This window comes from Canis lupus, chromosome 38, assembly GCF_011100685.1.
Source record: "Canis lupus familiaris isolate Mischka breed German Shepherd chromosome 38, alternate assembly UU_Cfam_GSD_1.0, whole genome shotgun sequence".
NCBI lineage: Eukaryota > Metazoa > Chordata > Mammalia > Carnivora > Canidae > Canis > Canis lupus.
In genome coordinates, this window is record NC_049259.1 from 3,969,234 (window position 1) to 3,988,449 (window position 19,216).

Genomic DNA, 19,216 nt, shown 5'->3' on the forward strand with positions numbered 1-19,216 from the left:
TGGTCATGTAATCTCACAAGGAAACTGGCACTTTGTGACACATATTTGGCAGGACAGGTTTGACTATACTGCAGTAATGCATAAACACCGTAATCTCAGGCCTTAAAATAATAAAAAATTATTTTAATCTAGAATAATGCCCAATGAAAAAAATGACTTTAAGTTTTAGATTAAAGATTTTATAAATATATATCCATTGGAATAATATAAATTTTCAGATCATTAAAGTAACATTAAGTATAGCGGAAATGGTTATTACCTTACCTAAGAATTCAAACTTGGACAGAAAAAGTTGAAAAAGCAGTAATAATCTCGAAAAATACTTGAGTTTCAGATGTTTTGCACCAACTAAGCTACAAATGATTTGATTTTGAAAATAGAATATCTTATGATCACTTTTTAATGAAAACTAATTGATTTTTAATGTTTTTGGCAAAAAGCATGCTGTGAAATGACTATGAAATGACTGAAATTTCCACTGGAAAACATATTGCTAAAAATAATTAAGTAGCTGTGCCTGATTTATTATCTCTAACTAAAGGAGCAAAGTTTTTTATTTTGAATTACTCAACGTCCTCCAACTTAGTCTGGGCAACCTTCATTTCTCACTTTAGTGAAATTAAGATTTATCCTTGACTAGGAAACAAGTTGCAATCCAATTTGAAGCAAGAGGAAGAGTAATCAGTTACCTCTGAGTCATTGTTATAAACATAAAAGCCTAAATTAGCAGAAGAGAAGATGCTTATTTGATGAGTTTGAAATATAAATATTCCAGGTCTCATCTTTTTAAAACAAGAAATCTGCCAAAACTTTTTTTTACCTACTTACTAGTATGGTTGTGATACCTATCAGATAGTATTAAAAGTTAAAATCACTTAATAATCATTAAACAAAATGATTTTATTTCATTAAATTTTTGGAGAGTCATCCTACCATTTTTTCTTATTGTTGAAATATTGATACCGTGTACCGCAAGTAACAAACTGTTAAAAGTGTATTAAGAATCTGTAAGAGTAAAAGCTTAGTATTTCAAAATAGTTTCTGTACTATTTGTAAAGTTTTTCTTAAACAGCCACTGTGAAAAGATATTGACAAGATCTACCTGCCTTTTAAGTATTTGGTCTCAGAACAATCTTTCAATATTAAAAGAATCGAACTTCCGTGACATCTTTCAGTATTCCTTAACACTTTCCTTTTGTTTACCTCTTTATATAAAATAGCCACCAAAGCAATTACAAAACTCATAGAACTTAGACATAACTTAGTGAAGTGATTTAACACCTTTTTGTATCACAGATAGAAGGTGATTGTCATCTGAGTCTAAAATACAATTGTTTCTTTGTAACTGTTCCGATATCATCGCAGAATAAACCACAGGACACAGATGATCAAGAGTCAATATTGACCACTCTTTAGACTTATCTGTGTCTACAATAATTGCCACATCTTGCATCCTGCTCTGGTTCACTGTATCCACCTTCACAGATGTAGCTGTCTTGCCCTGGGGCATGCAGAAGCTGAATGGTGGGACATTTAGGCCTTGTTAAAAGGTGATTGGTCACCCAGCATCAACTCCTGATCTTGTAACATGGCAGTTTCTGTGTCCATTTCTTATCAATCTGATGCAAAGAGAGCATTCTTTAAAGTCACAGAAGGCTCTTCTGAAGGGACTAAGTGTTGAATTTGTTCTTGGAGACAGTATTCATTCCACCTAGCTCTGTCAGAGGCTCTGAGCAGCAGGAAACCACTGACTGTGGTACCTGAGTGATGAAATGGGAAATGATTTTTGTAGGAGAAAATTGCTATAGATTGACATCTTAAAATTGTTACGTAGCAATTGTATGTTGTTATGAACTAAAAAATGGTCAACATAAAGACTTTAGAAGTTCAGAAATAAATCTTTGTTGAAAATTATTGAAAATATATATAGCTGACGTGCCCATTGTTTATCACACCAGTCAGACTGCCATCTGCTCACCGGATATAAACACTAGGCTACTCTTTCATACTAATACCAAAAAGAGATCCTCAAATGCTCACGGGCAAACTGAGGCCCATCATTGATTTTCCTCTTTTCCTTCATCAGTCCTTCCCATCAATAGTTTGTGAATTCTATTATTTCTTCCTCTTAAACAACTCTCATAGTCTATATCCTCACTAATTTTTTGTCACACTAGAGTATTCAGACACTACCTGGGCTACGCCAGTGAATGTGCCAAATCCAATCTGGCCCTTCTCCATTCTTTTCTCCAAATTATTATCAGAAATATTCTTCAAAAATTTAAATTTTTTATTAGTTAGAATCATCCAGAGACTCCTCATCAGTCTTAGACTGGAGACCCAACTTAGCAGGCCTAATATGTATGATCTGACTCGTGCTTTTACCTCTTTCATCTCACTTTTTCATTATGTTTCAGTTTTTCGAATATACTACATGTGTTTTCTCTAGTAAAGATACAAACACATTTCTTCTGCCTCAGATTATATTCCTCCTACCTTTGGTTTACCTAATTCCTACTCATTCCATCTAATCATTCAATTATAAAAAATATTTATTGAGACATATCTTTGAAATAAATCATAAAAAGAAGGTCTCACAATATCACTGCTAGTAGTTAATGATAAACTAGTGAAGATTCCCTTTGTATACTCCCATAACATCCTGTACTTCTTCACACTTCTTGCCCCCATTTGTATTTATGATATTATTGGTAGTATTACCACCCAATATTGATTAATAGGGAGGAAATCCACTTCTAAAATCTGTTTGCAAAAAATAAAATCTGGTTGCAAAATCCCTCTCAGACAGTGTACCTTTGGCTTAGGAATACACTATTGGGCATGTTTGTCTAAAAGAGAAACTTCTATGGAAACAATATGAATGGCCTAGGAGGAGGAGACAGTGTCAGGTGGCAGGTGACCTGGGCCTCTCCTTTATTCAAAGGACTGCCTATCATATTATCTTTGTCAGTTATGAAAGTGGAGTCAAGGTTGAAGATTCTCATGGGTTACTTGATTCGGATTCTACAAATCAAATAAAACTTCAGTGAGTTGCTGACTGGTTTCATTCTCAGGAACCCAGAGCTCATTTCACCAATGCAAGCAAGATTGCTTCAGAAATCCATGCATAACGTCAGGCCTGCCACATTGGAAGATAATCATAGTAATGTGACTTGAAGGGTTCAGAGCTGATACTCTGTCTTGCCACCTTGGGATTTCTCCTTTCCCTGCTGAGGTCACAGAGTTTCCTGCTCTTCTCAGCTACATTCTAGACATAAAGAGAACAGGCTGTCCTCGTAAGCTATAACTTTATGCCATTTGTTCTCATCCCTGCTGCAAGTTAGAATTAATTGCAGAGCTTTTAAAAAATATTAGTGCTCAAGCTCCTTTCTAAATGAATTAAATAAAAATCTCTGAAGGTAGAATCTCGGCTTTGTACATTTTTTAAGGATCTTTAAGCCATTCTAATGGGTAGCCAGCAGTTTTCTTTTCTCCCTAAATCAGGATTTAAACTACTACTGCCTCTGAAAGTTAATTTTTGTTTTTGGGAAACAGATGTTCACTAGTATGTGCCTGCTCAGAAATTAGCTAGAGACCACAACTAATCTCATGTGTCCTTTATTCTTGTTATCTCCTCACCACAGGAAGCCCCAGGCCAGTCCTTCATTTCTACACTGTAATCTACATCTACCTAAATATTAGTACCCATCTCCTATCCCCCTCAGCTTTGGAGACCATTTGATTGTGGTTTAAAATAGAGTCACTTTAAACATAACACAGTCCTCTCAGTGTTGAATGTGAACTGTCTTATGAGAAGAATGCTAGACTTAGAACTTACAGACTTGTGTGGAATTTTAATATTGCAAAAAAGTTCTGGAAAACACAATAAAATCATGGAATTAATAATTAGGCTTTTACTTCTGTTTCTAGGTCTTCAGGTTCTCTTTACAGAAATATTCTTGGCTTAATTTGGCCTCTCTTGGCTATTGGACTAGAAAGAAACTATAAGCTTTGGTTATATTTATCTCTGTTATGCTGCTCAAATGTTTGACTCCAAAGTTTTAAGTGCAACTGTACAGTTGCTATTCCATAAAATCATCCAATAAACATACTCGAAAGAAAGAAAGAAAGAAAGAAAGAAAGAAAGAAAGAAAGAAAGAAAGAAAGAGAAAGAAAAGAAGAAAAGAAAAGAAAGAAAAGAAAAGAAAGAAAGGAAAGGAAAGAAAAGAAAAGAAAGAAAAAAAAAAGAAAAAAAATCTGACATGACAGAGATGGAACAATTATGATCAGAAACTCTACACTTGACCGTGACTGTTGCATGATCCAGTGCAGATCTGGATTGATCATGGCCCCAGATGATAAAGGTTCATCCTCCCTGCTAGACTAAAGAATAACTGAAGAGGAGATATTCCTGTGCTAAGAAATTTTGGCCTCAAGATACTCTCCCGTCTCTGTGCTAAATAAGTCCAGGACATAGCATGCTTTCCTATCTGTGTGTTAAAAAAACATTGGCCTTTGGCAAAAATTTTTAGATTCTTGCTCCAGAAAGTATTTGTTTCTTGAAGATAAGATTATGAGCCAACAAAACAATGATCATGATTAGCTGCCTACTCATCATTACTCACTTAATATTGGTTCTGTGCCCAACAATGCAGGTTTTATGTCATAAACTTTACAGAATCCCACTCAGTTCCCTGCCTTCTAAAACCACCTTATATCATCCAGCCCAGGTGTTAAAACTTGACTTTGTTCTTCTGAGACACAACTCAAGTTCTGGCAAAATGGTATTCTCCTTTAATATAGTAAACCTGACATATAAATTCACTTATTAAACGTTAACATCTGGGCAGCCTGGGTGGCCCAGCGGTTTAGCGCCGCCTTTGGCCCAGGGCGTGATCCTGGAGACCCAGGATCAAGTCCCACGTCGGGCTCCCTACATGGAGCCTTCTTCTCCCTTTGCCTGTGTCTCTGCCTCTCCCTCTCCTTCTCTCTCTCTCTTTCTGTGTCTCTCATGAATAAATAAATAAAATCTTAAAAAAAAACAAACATTCACATCTGCTTTTCCAGTGGACATTTTGGGGAGTCAAAAGCTGACAAACACACAACTTTTTTCTCCTTTATCTCCTGGTATATGGTAGTTATGATATTATTTATAAATATTCTCTTGGTTCTTGGTATAACTTTAAGAAATGTATGAGCAGTTTTATTTCTTAATGTACCAAATTCAGAGACTTTTGAATTCCCATTAATAAAGACTGAAGATACCTCATTAATAAAGATAGAAATAAATGCATATACATATTTTCCCATTTACTCTATTTTTTTTAAAAAAGTTATTTTGCAACTTGTCAGCATTTATAGCATTTATCTTCATCCGGTTGTTTAAGCTCATTTTGGAGAGATGAGAAGTAAATCTTAATTGCCAGTGAGTAAAATCCCTTTACCATGGTTTTTCTCATCAGCACTTGATTTTTCAAATGTAAAAATATATATATATTTTTTTAACTCTCTGCCCACATCTTTTAGTGGGTGTCATTGGTACTCGTACATGTATGAGAATGTCTGCTATTGGCCTTAGATTTGAATGACGGCTTTAGTGGATTTTATAATAAACATTCTTGCATTGTTCTTTATTTTCCTCTGGGCTATGTGGAAATTGCTCTATGGCATCTGGCATTAGATGTGTCAATAGAAAAATATCTGGAAGCCTGGGGCCACCGTGATAAGATTTTTAATCTTTATTTGCAAGGGGCATGATATTTCTGCTAGGATATTTCAAAAACAAAATCCTTTATCTTTGAAGTTCAGTAACTTAATTAGCATATGTCTGGGTATTTATTTATTTTTCTGTGTCAATTTTTTTCTTTCTCTTTCTTCTTTCTTTCTTTCTTTCTTTCTTTCTTTCTTTCTTTCTTTCTTTCTTTCTTCTTTCTTTCATTCTTTCTTTCCTTCTTTCTTTCTTTTCTTCTTTCTTCTTTCCCTTACTAAACACTGTATACTCTTTCAATTGGCAGATTGTTTTTCTTTCCTTTAGAGAAAAATTTCTATTACCTAATGAATACTATTTTTATCAATAGAACACTTCTTTTAAGGAATGAAATTATTCTTATGCAAGCATTTTTTTCTGTCATGTATTATACTTTTTTTCTCTCTCTTATAAGTTTAGTTTCTTTACAGTTTTCCTCTGCATTCAAAGTGATTTTCTTAGGCCTTCTAGGTTAGACTAATTTAGTCTTTAATTTTGTCTCTATTTTCCTCTCTTTTCCACAATTATTATTTGTAATTTCCTTTGGTTCTCAATTAATTTCCTTCTGTTGCAGTCTCATTTTTCATCTAATGCTTTTAGGAACTCATTTTTTAAAGAAATCTCATCTCATAGAACCGTGTCTTCATTAAAGTTCTTTCTTATAATGAGATAAGTCTTTTTTCAGAGAAGTCTTTTTTCTTCTCTTTTATTTCCTTTAAGATTAGATTATTTGACTGTCTTTTCAGACTATATTCAGTTCCTCTCTCCTATCTTTTTTGAATTGAAATATACTTGACATGTAACATTGTGTAAGCTTAAGGTGTCCAATATATTAATGAGACACATTTATATATTGCAATAGGATTGCCATTGTAACATTAGTTAACATCTCCATCATATTACATAATTATTGTTTTTTTGTTATGTGAATAATTTTTAGTCTCCCAGAAAATTTGATATTTATAATACAGTATTGTTGTCTATAAATACCACCTTTTTTTCCTTACTCATGCTCATCAGTGCCCATACATGAGTTTTTAGTTCTTCCTTCTGCACATCTTCCTTTTCCTTTTACCTCATCTTCTTTGTCTTCATTCTGTGTCTTCCTATTTCTTTTTCCTTACATTTTATGTTTGCGCCATGGCCATTCCATTTATTTTCATGCTCATACTTAATGTGGGCAAACTGTTGGAACTTTCTGTTTGTTTTGATATAGTGGATGAATTTGTTTTCCTGGATTCATGGACAAATAAGAATCTTCTAGTTTGCTTTTACCACTGTGACTATGACCCTTTCTGTATAGCTGCTTATTACACTATGGCAAGTGCCTTCCACTAGAGTGAATGATCCAATAGAGAGAAACCACTTGTCCTTTATCTTTTACTTTTAGAATCACATACCATCACTCTGCATTGTTCTGTTTGTTAGAAATGAACCCTTAATCTGGCCCACACCCAAGGAAAATGGAACCTTTTCTGGTGTCTTTTCTCATAAAGACTCTAATCCCATTGTGAGAGCCCACCCATGTGTTTCATCTAACTCTTAATTACTTCCTGAAGGTCCCATTTCAAATAACATCAGATCTCTAATCAGAGATCCCAGATCTAATCAGGGATTAGAGATCTGACATATGAATTTTAAGGAACAGAAACATTCAGCACATAATAACTGCCATCTCTAGACTTCTTCAAATTTTACTGTCTTTTGTTATGTTTGGCTATCACAGCTGTCCATATGACTGTTGACACATCATTTATAAATGCATAGGCCATTGCTACCCACCTTGTTGCATGCATATAGACAATGCTGTTTGTTATTATTGGATGAACTTATCATTGGTATTACAAGGCATGAACTAGGGGAGCTAGGGTTAATTATTTGTGCTGAGTACAATTTCAGGGGGAAAAGTGTCTTTTCAGCAATGTGAAAACACTTTAAGTTCACATAACAATTGTTAAGGTCTAAGATGCAAAGACATTAGAAGCATACAGTGTTCAGATTTTTCATTGCTAAGATCTTTGGATCTCTTATCACAAGGAAAATAATTGCAACTGCGTATGGTGATGGATGTCATAAACTTATTATGGGGATCATGTCTCAACATACACATACATTGATTCATGTTATATGTCTTTTTAAATTTTTATTTATTTACGATAGTCACAGAGAGAGAGAGAGAGGCAGAGACATAGGCAGAGGGAGAAGCAGGCTCCATGCACCGGGAGCCCAACGTGGGATTCGATTCCGGGTCTCCAGGATCAGGCCCTGGGCCAAAGGCAGGCGCTAAACCGCTGTGCCACCCAGGGATCCCCATGTTATATGTCTGAACTTAGAATAGTGGTATATGTTAATCATATCTTCATAAGTTTTTTAAAGGTCAAATTTTAAAATATTTATTTATTATTTATTAAAGATTTTATTTATTTATTCAGAGAGAGAAATAAGCTCCCTGCTGGGAGCCCAAAGTGGGACTTGATCCTGGATCCCGGGATTCTGACCTGAGCCGAAGGCAGATGCTCAACCACTGAGCCACCCAGGCGTCCCTCAAGTTTTTTTTAATATGAAATTGGAACTTGAGTGATTAGATATGAGACTTGAAAAGATGGGGGTCAAGAGCTTATACCTTTATAATATGATTGCTTCCTCATTAGCAAACACTAGCGGACCATTTCCCCTAAACTTAAAATGTAACAATTCTTCAGTATTATATATTGAAGACCAAGACATACCTTTAGTTATGCTATGGATGCTATTTAGGTATGAAATTAGAATTTTAAAAAAATTTATTCATGAAAGACACAGAAAGGCAGAGACACAGGCAAAGAGAAAAGCAGGCTCCTCACAGGGAGCCCGATGTAGGACTCGATTCCAGGACCCCAAGATCACACCCTCAGCCAAAGGCAGATGCCCAGCCGTTGAGCTACCCAGGCATCCCCCTAAAATTAGATCTTTATGCTGTACATGTTTATAGTAATTAACAACTGAAGGCATTTTTAAAAAAATCAACACTTACAAGATTTATAAAAGTTATAACATATATTGAAGTTGTACTATTGGTACAGAGTCCTCTGTAAATTCCTGATCCCAGTAACTATCATTTTGGTACATAAAGCTTTCTTCTCGTCAGCTACTGACAGATTGTTAACCCATCCCCTCACCCTCCTGTGAAACATCTGACTGATAGCCTGATTACTCATTGACTCTCAATTTATCATTATGAAAATCTTTTGTCTTGACTACAGACAACAATTTTTCAGCTTTTATTTTCTTTAAGAGTATTACTTTCCATGTTTTCATCCTACTAATAAAAGATACGTTGCTCTTATTTTGTTTATTTCATAAGTATTATTATCTGGCATTAAATAATTCTAGAGAAAACATAGTTCATTTTGTTAATTATCTAAAACTTAGTAATTAGCTAATTGATAGTTTTCATTTTATTTTTTAAAAAGTGTCTGCAATTATTATTTATTATTATTATCCAGGACTCAGGTGTTCATTATTCCCTCCTGAAATTACATAAACAAATGCAAATGGAAAGAATCCAAGTCAAAACTATAAAACAGCACTCCATCACAAAAGTGTGTAAAATTACAAGAATGTTATTTTAAAACACTGGCACTTTAAGCGAACGATAATCTCAAAAAACCACAAAACTGCCAAGTTCTTCCTTAAACTGCTAAGCAGATAAACATGACGCTAATGAATGAATTTGGGTTTTGTAAAGAAAATTCAAATTCAAATCAGATAGCTTACACGGAAATACAAAGTTTTAAGGATCTTCTTCCCTCAGGTCTACTTGAGACATATAAAGGAGCAAACTATAATATAGGAAAATATGCCTGATTTTAAATGTGACATATATTTTAGAAGTTAGCTCAATTAATACCTTTAATGCAGAGTCAAGTTTCCTAAGAAATCCGTATTTAGATAAATAGAAGACATTTACAGCCAGCATTTTTTTTTTTTTTCCAGAACCTATGCTGGGACTAATGTCAACAAAAAACTTAATATGGCAGTCTTGTAAGCTCACGCTTTTGGGATACATTCTCAGGTCTTCTTTAATGTGGGAACTACAAATGTAACTGCCATTATGTGATGATGGGAGTTAAGCAATGTAGAGTCCTCATGTAAAGATGAGAACAAGCTTTTTTCTTAGTCCTTCAAGGACAGACATTCAAAATACTTGATTCTACAATCTCTTCACTTTAAATGAGACTGTGCTATGTGAGATCTGGTATCAATTGATCAAGACTTGAGTTTCAGTTATGGATAAAAACAGTTTCAATTAAACTTTTATTACCCTCATCATGAGTATGCAGGCTGCAGACAAAATCTTTTTATCAGCTAACTATATGAAAAGATAAACGCTGTAATAATCCCTGTGATCCAAAATGGGCAAAAGCAAAAGACTAGCTTCCCCTAAAGAAGAAAAACTTCAGACCTATGAAAAGGACAAAAATACTAATCAGAAGACTGTATTTACTTAGAAGCATTCAGAATGTCAACAAAAGAGCTGCAACTTTTTTTTTCAATGACAGAGTGATATTCAGTTAACAGAGTGATAATTATTTCGTAGAAGCTGCCTCAGCTACAATTGAAAATGAAAAATTACCATCCCCACATATAATTAATTTGTGCTGTGCACCACCAAGAACCTGCTTTAAATTCCCACACCAATTTACAACCCCCATACTGTCCCAGGCAAAGTTAGTGGCTATTGAAAATACCACCAGGACAGGGCTGTCTAAAGATACGTTCAGTAGTGTGTTAACTAAGAAAGACACTGTACAGTGCAAAAACAAATCTTACACAGCATTACATTTCTTTTTCTTTTTTTAAATTTTATTTATCCATTCATGAGACACAGAGAGAGAGAGAGGCAGAGACACAGGCAGAGGGAGAAGCAGGCTACCTGCAGGGATCCCGATGCAGGACTTGATCCCTGGGCTGAAGGCAGACGCTCAACTGCTGAGCCACCCAGGCATCCCAACAGCCTTACTTTTCAATTTTTTTCTTTAAAGGGGGTGAGTTGTGTACAGGGGGTTAAATGCTTTATAGATGAGAGAAAAAAAAAACTGTGCTAGAACCAGCTTATTCATCATCATCACCGTCTTCTTCATGTGAAGGAGACAGCTTGGGTGCATTGGGATCATTCAACTTCTTTTTTGTTTCCTCTTTAGGGGGGATATAAGTTTTCATTTCTATTTAATAATGGATCTTGTCCCCCCTTGCCATGTCTTCAAATTTTCCTTTATTTTTAGCAGACATGGTCTTCCCCCTTTCTGAGCACTTCTTAGAACACTTTGAGAAGTTGACTGAAGCATCTGGGTGCTTCTTCTTGAGCTCCTCTCAGCAAGTTTGAACAAAGAATGCATATGATGACAGTTTTGCCTCTTGACTTCTTAGGATCTCCTTTGCCCATGTTTAATTATTTTCCTTAGGCACGGAGTTGCTCAGTGCCCATCTGGATCTCACTTGCACCAATGCTGTCTCTATCTAATTCATGGTTTTTAATCAAAGCTTATAATGATTTGCATTAGAAATAAAAAGATATTTTACTAAATAATAATTAATTTCAGGAAAGTGCTTTTTTGGCTGTAGAAAAATACTTTTTACCATTTTATCATGCTTTAGTATACATTTTATTTATAGTTTATAAGTGTTTGGACTTTAATTATTGTATTAATGAAATTCATATTAAATAACATTCTTTTTGTGTCTATAATTTGATGTGATTTTTAAAAAGTTAATATTTTCACACAGGTGAAATATTTTTGAAACTATTTCTGAAGTAATGAAGTCTACATTCTTAAGTATTTAACATTTAACCATATTTTCCTCTCACATATACTTTAGTTTGTCTTGTTAATTGTCAAATTTTGTAACTTAAATGCAAAAACTCATCAGATTTGCAAGGCAAGCATAGTGTTCCTTCTCAAAATTTTGTTACAAATTAAGCAACTAATATGAGTTAGTTATCCAAATTGGATTTGTATGCCCTATGGTTCTTTGCTCTCTCAGCCCAAATGATTTTGTTGGAAAAGTTTTTAAATAAAGGAATTGTATAAAGCAAACTCTGATACCACCTTACCACAAATAAATCATTTTGTGGAAGAAAAGAATGAATCACTTTAAAGCAATTATAAATAAAAAGTTGGTAAGATATAGAGATCTTTCTTAAGCTCTGTTAAAAAAAAAAGTATCAGAGCTTAAAAAGTTAAAAGTTAAAGTCTAAAAAGTGACATTATTAATAGTTAAAACCAAGACGCCTGACAAAAAGAAGGAATTTCTCATTTCATCATCCAGCAAAGAAATTTTCAACACCATATTCTGGACCATAAATCAAATAAAAACATGTCACTTCACAATAATATTATTATAAAATGCTTTACATTACAAATGATGTAAAGTTGACACTAATTCAGAAGTTGATGAAAATCTTCTTCATTGCAGATCAATGAATCTTCAGACATCGATAAATGTGCTCAGTTAATAGAACAGTTAAAATCCCTCCGAGATACAGAAGAACATTCGGCGTTTTGCAAAGAAATACCAAAAACAAGCACCTAGGGAAGAATTATTCAAAGTGAAGATGAATACTTGAAACAGATTAGGTAATAAGGAAGCACTCCATAAGTTTGTGTATTGACTATGTGGCTGTAATAACAAAAGATGTATAGGTTTTAAATCATGAGTTAGTTCTGAAAAGCTGAGATTTAATGAAGGGATTGTTTTATTCATTCCTCCGCGTTATGCTTGGAAAGCTCAGGCATTTCAGCCTCATTAAATACAGGATACCACTGGGTCCACATGTCTGTCAGCCCAGCAAGTTCGCTACAAGCTATAACATTAAATCTGGAATTTCTGTAAGTTCACCTACATCAAATAATTTGGCATGAACCACTGTAACATTTCTCACCCCTTGGTCTAACCCCTTTAGAATTCACTCCCACACATGTTCCCCTGGCTTCTGTCAATATATATTGCAAATAAATCTCACAATTTTTATAGTGTCTAAGTTATTTCTCCCAGAAGCATAGTATATACCTGTCTTCTTGGAGCATGCTGAAATTTGACACTAGTTGTGGGGTTAGCAGAAACAAAAAGTGATTGCGATGGGTCTCAAGGAAAATGAGTATCCGCTTGTGTCATGATTCTCCAAAGAAAACAGAAGCAGTGAGATACGGATCTATATCTCTATCCACTTATATACCTATACCTATATTCATATTATTTAAATTTATATCTAGTGAAGGAATTTATTTTAAGGAATTAATTGAATTAATGATAATGGAGGCTAGCAAGTCAAGTCTGCTGCAGGTTGAGCTGGCAGGCTGGGAGCCCAGGGAGGAGCTGATGCAGCAATTCAAACCAAAGGCTATCTCCTGCAGAGTTCCATTGTGCTCAGGAGAGCCCTTCAGATGATTAGATGAAGCCCACCCGAATTATGGAGGCAATCTGCTCTGCTCAAAATCTACTAATTTAAATGTAAATCTCATCCAAAAACACCCTCCAAGTTGACACAAAACTAACCATCCAACCTTTCAAGCCATCTGCCTATCAGGTTTCAATTATTAATTTTTACACATAAAACTTGGTGAGACTGTGAATTCAGTTACTGTAATGCAGCAGCCCACAGTTTTGCCTTTGATTTTTGGTAACATAAACCGTGTGGCTGCAGAGATTAGGAGATTTTTTAAGCCTGTCGTAGAAGCTCTCTGGTTATCTGGGTGTAATTTGAGCTGAGAGTTCAGAGGACCCAAGCTTGTCTTTTTCTTTCTCTAACCCTCAGGTGTTCTCAGAAGAACTCCTCTTGCACCACAGTCATCATGTCTGTGATAATCTCCAATGCAATCCTCAGATTTCCTTTGACTCCCAAGTCAGTGTGCCTTAGTTAGTGCTTCATCGCACTTGATTGCAGGGAATAGGTTAATTGTGATGCTACTGTGTGCTGTGGAGTTCTAGCATCTCATTTGTTATTGGCAAGGAGATCAGAACTGTACTCAAGTCCAAGGGCAGGTCCAAACCAATGGCAGAGATCCCATTTTGGCAGTTCTAGGTCCTGGAACCACTCCTGGTGTAAATTCTGTAACCAGTCTGGGTCTACTCAGGGAAGAGAAACCACACTGTAATTTGAATATGGAAAATTTAATATAAATAATTTTTCATGATAACAGAAGATTGAAGTACTGGGGGAATTGGCTAGTGAAGAAATAAAGATAGAAGAATACGTATGAAGGCACAATCATCTTCCCTAAGATTGAGATAAGACACCCAAAAAGCCGTCCCCCCACCCTCACACCAAGTCAAGACTAAAAGAGACAGACCCTGGCGGAAAAGGCAATAGCTGTGACTCACTGAAGACAGAAATTTCTGTGGTGCCTCACTGGCAGAACTTGCTATAAATCTACCTTCTGGGGTACCTGGGAAAGCTGCCTTCAGAGAGGCTCTATGCTTCAGAACTTGCTACAACGTCAAAAGAGAAAAACTGAAAAACTTCTCTGGGAGGTGCCCTGCAGAAAGCCCTGTGCTGTGCAGTGTCCAGAGGGGTTGCCTGGACAAGCTTCAGGCAGTAGGCCCCCCAGGAGCCTGTTACTGGAGAAGCTGTGTACTTCAGAAGGTTGGCAAGCCATTCCCTGGGGAACCCCAAATTAGAGAAACATGCTGGAGCAGCCTGGTGAGGGGGCACATGGGAATCAAGAAAAGAAGAAAACCCAAACCCAAATCAAACTTGTCCCTGCCCAGTATCCCTCCAGTGCTTTCTACTAACAAATCTAAACATCTTACCAGCTGGAAAAGGAGAAATCATTAGAGTCAGGGCTGTTTTTAAAGAACAGACTATGAAAAATGGATATGGGACTGTGAGATGATAAATTGGTACCTGGCAGGGAAGGGAAGCTCTTCCTCACCAAAGTTTGCTTCTAGGTCTGAATTTCATTTTATTTATTTATTTATTTTTGAATTTCATTTTAAATGATGTAATTGTTAATGTAAAACAGCCCAAGCTGTGACCATCCACCTTTCCCTCTCTATTTTTTTACCCCAAGAGATGGGAAATAGTATCAGATGTCTTAAGAGTGACTATTATACACCAAAGGAAAAGTCTGTTTGTTTGTTTGTTTAAGATTTATTTATTTTAGAGAAGGGGAGGGACAGAAGGAGAGGGAGAGTCTTAAGCAGACTCCACCCTGAGCACTGAGCCCGATGTGGGGCTCTATCTCATGACTCTGACCTACCGACCCAAGCCTAATCCAAGAGGTGGAAGCTTAACTGACTGCACCAGGGGCCCCTCAAAGGAAAAGTTTTAACAGAAGTTTAGGCATTAGAAGGGACTAACCTGTGTGAATGGTTCATATTGCAAGTTTGTTGAAGAATAGTTTCTGGCTTTTTTTTGTTTGTTTGTTTGTTTGTTTCTGGCTTTAAAAAACTATTGAAATAGTATTGCTCCAAGACTGATGGAAGCTTGTCAAAAGAACATAGAAATCAGGGAGCCCCGTGTGGGCTAACTGCTCTGTGGGGAGCCTGCTTCTCCTTCTGCCTATTTCTCCCCTTGCTTGTGCTCTTTCTCTCTCTCTGTCAAATAAATCTTAAAAACAAACAAACAAACAAAAAAACCCCAAACAAAAAACATAGAAATCAAATTGAGGTTTCCACTGGGCAATTTAGAAAACAAATTTGAATATCAGAAAGAGTAATGTCTTCTTTTTAAGATTTTATTTATTTATTCATAGAGACACAGGGAGAGAGAGAGGCAGAGACACAGGCAGAGGGAGAAGCGGACTCCTTGCAGGGAGCCCGATGCGGGACTTGATCCCAGGACCCTGAGATCACAACCAGAGTCAAAGGCAGATGCTCAACCGCTGAGCCACCCAGGTGACCCTGAAACAGTAAAGTCTCGAATTAATTTTTAAACATTGAGTGATGAAAAGTGTGAGTTGAAAGTGAAACTATTCTCCTCCACTCTCACCCCCTCCCCAACACACAGATAGAGACAGAGAAGTGAAGAGCGAGAGAGATAGGGAGAGAGAGAGATTGATCTGAGTAATTTTTAGTTTAGGAAATATTTATTTACAAGTAGTAAAACCACAAGGACAAGTGTGATGGTGTGATTCTATACTACAGCACTACAGCAGGAGGGAGAGAGCGCTCCGGGCCTCCAGAGAGCTGGCAATGTGCTGTCCCCTGACCTGACTGCAGTTTTATACATATTCACTTTATAGTTACCTGTTAAATTTTACATAGACGGTGTATGGATTTTTCGGTATGTATACTGAGTTCCAAAATAAAAGAGGTATTTAAAAAAATACATTTCTTATTTGATATCTCTGCACAGAAATTAAGGTTACAGTAAAGAATCACAAGAAAATATATTGCTTTGTATTGACAAAGGATTCTGAAATTAGGATAATCATTTCATTTTGGAAATAAAGAAGTTAAAATTGTTTGCTTGAATCATAGTAGCGTTATTTCTGTGTGTGTTGGTGAAATATCTTTTCACTATTTTGATATGCTCAATGAGAAAAATGTGGAATGCAGAATCATTCCACTCACTATATCACAATATTTCCAACATTTTGTTTGTGGAATGAAAGAAAAGGAAGATGTGTCATATTTGAGAAAATGATCCTTAGCTGATGTAGAATTCCATGAAATTCCGTCTAATGATAGGAGAGGAGAGTCTGCCAATTGGAGAAAAAGGGACAAATGATGTATTGCCATTTGCACCACTTACAAAGTCTTCACTGGTGTTGATTGCTAAAAATGTAGAGTAAATCAGGAAAAATGTTCCAAAATTGTGTATAGTTATTTCAAGCATATTTCGGTATAAAATATGAAAGCAAGATCAAGAGTCCATTCAAATAATCTGAAAATTGTAGAATAAGTTTAATGCCAATTTTATACTTAATATCTTCTTGGGTACTATGTATTTTATCCATATTTATCAAAAATGTATAAGGAAAAGAAAAGAAACAATTTTTTTTATCAGCCCTAACACGGACTCCTTCAGTTTGTTCACGTATGCCATACACATGCACTTTTTTTTTTTTTTTGTTCAGTGAAGTGAACTTCATTGGTCTGAGACACATCACGGTACAATTTAGCAGTGATTATCATCTGGAATGGAAATGCACCAAAGGAGAACATTTGGAAATAGCAGTGATTTTTGGTTGCTCAGTATATGTCAGTAGGTAGTAACGGGCATTTAGTGGGCAGGGCTGAGATTGTTAAAAGTTCCACAGTGCTTGGAAAGCCGCCACACAATGTATTATAAATATGCAGACTGCTTGAAACCAGTGGCTTTTCATGGACAGCCGCTCATCTTAAAGATGGGAGATGTGATATTGCAGCTTCAAGCTCCATCATTGCTGGTGTTACAATTCCTGCCCATCCTCTTAACTCTGCTAAATTTCAATTTCCTTATGGGCAGAATGACTGTTATATGTTTCCCACCTACATCATCAGATTCATTGGAGGAACAGATGAGATTAGGCACATCAAATCACTGTAAACGAAAAAGTGCTGTGTAAATATACTATCTTTTATAGAGGGAAGTGACCAGTAACAATGTAACTGTCCCTTACTGAGGTTATAATTCATAACTCAGAGTTTATAATTCCAAATTATTTTTTGAAACATTCTTCTTACTATAAATATATAAGATCAAGGATTATTCACAAAATCATTGACAAATTTTAATTCTGAGATAAAGGATTATTCACAAAATCATTGACAAATTTTAATTCTGATTCAATGCCTTTAGTTTAGGATTTACCACGTGGCAAATTTTATTCTATTTCTTGAATGATATTAGAATGCTGTTTTAGTGGATCAAAGACAGTGAATTATTATCATGGTTCAAACTGAGGAAACCTGGACTTTTGTCTTTGGATTATTCATAAAAATAGTGAATGCATTTAGGCCTAAAACTTAAAAGTGGAAACTTTGAATTTTCATAGGTTCATATTCCTTATTCCTTAATTTACTTACCAAAATACATGGCATGTTTTTTTATCATTCAGTTTATTAAAGGAAATACCACTAACAGTATGCTGCTTTGTATAGGTATGACTAATTTTAAAATAATTAAAACATTTAAAAAAAAAGATTTTATTTATTTATTCATGAGAGACAGAGAGAGAGAGAGAGAGAGAGAGGATGAGAGAGGCAGAGACACAGGCAGTGGGAGAAGCAGGCTCCATGCAGGGAGCCCAACGTGGGACTCAATCCCGGGTCTCCAGGATCATGCTCTGGGCTGAAGGCGACGCTAAACCACTGAGCCACCCGGGCTGCCCTAAAACATTTCTTCTTATGAATTTAAATTGTGTGCAGAAATATTTTGCTATTAATGAACAAGAAAACTTAGACTGGATTGAACCTCACAATGCTTCAGTTTATTTCAGAAGTCAGAGAAACTATTTTCCATTTAATAGTTTAATTAAATGTAACTGAAATCTGCCTTAATTCTTCTTTTGTTATTTTGTCTATAGCTAGACACATATTTACTTGAAGTGAAATTTAAATTTTGTGTTTCTACATTGAAGGAAAAAACAATAGAAAGTCATCTGGTGACACAAATGTCATGTTTTACGCTCAAGATAGTTTAATAAGCTGACAACAATATTACTTTCTAAAAAATTAAACATACTAATACTGACATTATGTTTCACTGTTTTCTATTCCCTATATTTAACAAGTGAAATTTAGACATGACAAAAATAATCTTCAAAAAGGGTAAGGGAATATTAAGGATATTTTTTTTACCATTAGAATAAATAACGAAAATGCAGATAATCATGACAGATTCTAATTGACTGAATTTTGCCAGAAGAATGTCTAAGGTATGAAAAAATCATCCTTATTACAATTTCATACAAATACTTCATAGACAAAAAAACACCATTTTTGGAGAAAAGATTATCCTCACTCAAGAGGATATTGGTTTCAATTTTATAAAGACTGCCTTTGAGCTTAATATTTATTTTTCATTTTTAAAAAAGACAACACAGCGTGGCTTTGTTCATTTCTAATCTATTTAAGAAGATGATATGGATGAGGGTGATGCACAGAGTATTAAGTGATCTGCTCTTCCCTGCCTACATATTCTACCTTTATCACTTGCCCCTTTGAAAGCTGAAAAGAAAAATATTCAGCATTCGGCAAACTGTCCTCTATAAAGACCAACTTTGACAATTTGTTCCAGAATTCTAAGTGCACCATTCCATAGTGAGACAAAATGACTTTCCCCTTCCCTCTGGACAAAAGAAAACTCTCCTTGGGGTGAAGGCTCCAAAGACTCTAGAGATGAATAAAGAGATCTCCTATTCCCTCGCGACTGAATCCTGGGTTAGGGCTAGCGTGAGGCGGTGGGATCTCCCTTTGCATTTGTGGGTCTGTAAGAAGAGAGACTAGCAGTTCCATTTTTCTCAGGAGAATCCCCAATAGAAGCCAAGCCTCTAGCATCACCTA